Here is a 4,190-nt window from a genome sequence, read left to right on the forward strand (position 1 = left end):
AGTCGACAGACGTTCACTCTCCCCACCTTCAAATCCTTATTAAAATCACATCTCCTCCAAGAGGCCTTCCCCAACTAATTCCTGATTTCCTCCTCTCACACGCCCTTCCGTGTCTCCTGTCACTTCAATCTGCCCCCTTTATTCACCGCTCTTTCGATCCCAAGGCACTTATTTGTACAGCCATAATTTATGTATTTCTATTAATGTTTGTTTCCCATTCTAGACTCTAAGCTCGTTACGTGCAGGGAATATGTCTGCCAGTCTTATATTTTACTCTCCCAAGAACTTAGTACGGTGCTCTCCACACAGTAAATGCTCGATAGATATGATAGATTGGCCACCCAGATCGTTTGTCACCTATCCATCCCCGTCCATCCCCGCCGCCCACCGAGTAGATCCAGGGGATGGAAAGCCATGGAGACACCGTATGGAGAGATCTGTTTTAGGCATGGAGGCGTGAGGAGATTCTAGTTCTCTGTCACCGCCGGCTCCCCTGTAAGACCACCTACCTATCCGTGTTCTCACCGGCCCAGACTCACTGGTCAACCGGGAGAAAGCGGGCTCTGGTATCTGTCGTCCTTCAACCAACCCCCGTCCCCTCAGCTCCCGGATGTCAGCCGCGGGAGGATCTCCGGGAGGTGTGCGGGGTCCTGGCTCTTCTGACTTCCAGCTTGGAAAATATCGGGACTTCGGTGAAGCCGGGCCTTTCCGGAAAAGTTCTCTGCCTGACTCCCCCATCGGGGACAGGTCATACATTGGGCTGAGTGACCTCATTATGTCCTGTTCAGGCCTGGCTCCCACGGGGGTCCGGCGCCTCTTTGAACCTTGGGGAGCTTGGGTCGGTAATTGCCCCGCCTCGCGTGACAACCCCACTGGGAACCGTGTGAGCCGTCTCACTGGGGTGCGTCTCACGGGGAGAACCTCCAGAGGAACTGCGGAGGTGTCCATCTTGGTTTTTTGTCAGTAGTCCACCGGTTTTATCCGCTTCAATGTTGTGGGGTGGCCACTTTTAATTGGTTTCGTTGTCGCAGTCCTCCCTCCTCCAGACCTTACTTTAACCCTCTCACTCTTGATCCCACTTCCTAACCTCCCTGCCTTGTCTAGGACTACTCTACTTCTGTCAATTGCCACTCCCTCACTTCTCCCCACCCTCCTACACACAGCTCCATTCAGTGTTCTCCATTAGCCCCTCTGCCGCTCCTGCATCCATTCATTATTATTATTATTATTATTATTATTATTATTATTATTATTATTATTATTATTATTGCCATTATTATGGTTCTTGTTAAGCGCTTACTACGTGCCATGCAGTGTTCTAAGTGCTGGGGTAGATACAAGTGAGCCTGGTTTGACACAGTCCCTATACCACTAAGGGTTTACAATCTTCATCCCCATTTGATAGATGAGTTAACTGAGGCACAGAGAAGTGAAATGACTCATCCAAGGTCACACAACATTAACGTCTTCATTGCCGTGAAAATTTGGGTTGGTTCAGGAACATCCAAGTGCAGGAAGGTAGAGACTTCCTGCTGTCTCTCGGGGTTATTTACACCTGACTTTCAAGGTCGTGGCTGGAGTCAGACATTCAGATCCAATCAGCTGTCGGGAGACCGTGGCTCAGTGACAAGAACCCTGGCTTGGAAGTCAGAGGGAGTGAGTTGTAATCTCGGCTCCACCACTGGTCTGCTGTATGGCCTTGGATAAGCCACTTCACTTCTCTGGGCTTCAGTTACCTCTTCTGTAAACTGGGGATAAAGACTGTGAGCCCCACATGGGACAACCTGAATACCTTATACCTACCCCAGCGCTTAGAACAGTGCTTGGCACATAATAAGCGCTTACCAAATGCCATTATTGTTCTTCTAGATATTATTATGATCCTGTTCCATAGACTCCTTCCCTGATTCACAACCTCATAGTCATGACAACCTAGCTGGCTGCCTTATCACTGAGGTATTCAATTCTAACCCTCACTGTATATCTTTAACTCCACATAGGATGCACTGTTACACTGACGGCACAACTCTTCCAAGGGGGCTTCCCCGGCTAAGCCCTCATTTCCTTTTCTTCCACCCTTTTCTGCGTCCCCATGATTTACTCCCTTTTTCACCCGCCCAGTCCCAGAACACATATGTACATATCGGTAATATATATATTGATATTAATATCTGTCTCCCATTCTCGACTATAATTTCGTTTTGGGAGGGAATGTGTCTGTTATACTCTCCCAAGTGCTTAGTACAACAAACAAAAAAGTAGAGGGGTGCCAATACCATCAAAATAGATAAATATAATTTTAAATATATACACATCATTAAAAAATAAAATAACAAATATTTACAAATATACATAAGTGCTGTGGGGAACAGACAGGGATAGAGCGGGGGGGGGAGTAGGGACGATGGGGAGGGGAGGAGGAGCAGAGAAAAAGTGGGGGCTCAGTCTGGGAAGGCCTCCTGGAGGAGGTGAACTCTCAGTAGGGTTTTGAACAGGGGAAGAGAGATAGTTTGGCGGATGGGACGAGTGAGGGCATTCCAGGCCAGAGGTAGGACGTGGGCCAGGGGTCGACGGTGGGACACGGGAGAACGAGGCTCAGTGAGGAGGTTAGTTGTGGCAAAGGAGCGGAGTGAGTGGGCTGGGCTGGAGAAGGATAGACGGGAGGTGAGATGGGGGGCAAGGGGATGGAGAGCTTAGAAAACAATAGCGAGGAGTTTTTGCTTCATGTGAAGATTAATAGGCAACCACTGGAGATTTTTGAGGAGGGGGGTGACATGCCCTGAGCGTTTCTGTAGAAAGATAATCCAGGCAGCAGAGTGAAGTATAGACTGAAGCGGGGAAAGACAGGAGGATAGGAGATAAGAAAGGAGGCTGATGCAGTAATCCAGTAGGGATAGGATAAGAGATTGAACCAACAAGGTTTCGGTTTGGATGTAGAGGAAAGGGAGGATCTTGGCGATGTTGTGAAAGTGAGACCGGCAGGTTTTGGTGACGGATTGAATGTGTGGGGTGAATGAGAGAGCAGAGATAAGGATGACATCAAGGTTGCGGGCTTGTGAGACGGGAAGTGACGGGAAAGTCAGGGAGAGGACAGGGTTGGGGAGGGAAGGTAAGGAGCTCAGTGTTGGACATTCTATTTATTTTATTTTGTTAGTATGTTTGGTTTTGTTCTCTGTCTCCCCCTTTTAGACTGTGAGCCCACTGTTGGGTAGGGACTGTCTCTATATGTTGCCAACTTGTACTTCCCAAGCGCTTAGTACAGTGCTCTGCACACAGTAAGCGCTCAATAAATACGATTGATTGATTGACATGTTGAGTTTTATGTGGCGGGCAGACATCCAGATGGATATGTCCTGAAAGCTGGAGGAGAAACGAGACTGGAGGGAGGGAGAGAGAACCGGGGAGATGTAGATTTGCGTGTCATCTGCGTGGAAGCCGTGGGAGTGATTGAGTTCACCAAAGAGTGAGTATAGATGGAGAACAGAAAGGGAGCAAGAACTGACCCTTGAGGAACCCCTACAGGTAGAGGATGGAAGGGGGAGAAAATGTCCACGAAGGAGACCGAGAATGAGTGGCCAGATAGATATGAGGAGAATCAGGGGAGGACCGAGTCCATGAAACCAAGGTTGGATAACGTGTTGAGGAGAAGGGGATGGTCCATAGTGTCAAAATCAGCTGAGAGGTCGAGGAGGATTAGAATATAGTAGGCGCCATTGGATTTGGCAAGAAGGAGGTCATTGGTGACCTTTGAGAGGGCAGTTTCGGTGGAGTGAAGGGCACGGAAGCCAGATTGGAGGAGGTCAAGGAGAGAGCTGAGTTGAGGAATTCGAGGAAACAAGAGCAGGCGATTTTTTCTAGGAGTTTGGAAAGGAAGGGTAGGAGGGAGATAGGGAAATACCTGGAAGGGGTAGTGAAGTCAAGAGAGGGTTTTTTTTAAGATGGGGAAGACATGGGCATGTTTGAAGGCAGAGGGGAAGAAGCCATTGGAGAGTGAGCAGTTGAAGATGGAAGTTAAGGAGGGGCAGAGAGAAGGGGCGAGAGATTTCATAAGATGAGGGGGAATGGGGTCTGAAGCACAAGTGCATGATGTAGCACATGAGAGGAGGGAGGAGATCTCATCTGGAGATACTGCTGGGAAGGGTGGGAGACTGCCTAGCGGAGTGGGTTGAGAGTAGGGGGTGGGGTGACTG

This window comes from Tachyglossus aculeatus, unplaced genomic scaffold (genome assembly GCF_015852505.1).
Source record: "Tachyglossus aculeatus isolate mTacAcu1 unplaced genomic scaffold, mTacAcu1.pri scaffold_233_arrow_ctg1, whole genome shotgun sequence".
Taxonomy (NCBI): Eukaryota; Metazoa; Chordata; class Mammalia; order Monotremata; family Tachyglossidae; genus Tachyglossus; species Tachyglossus aculeatus.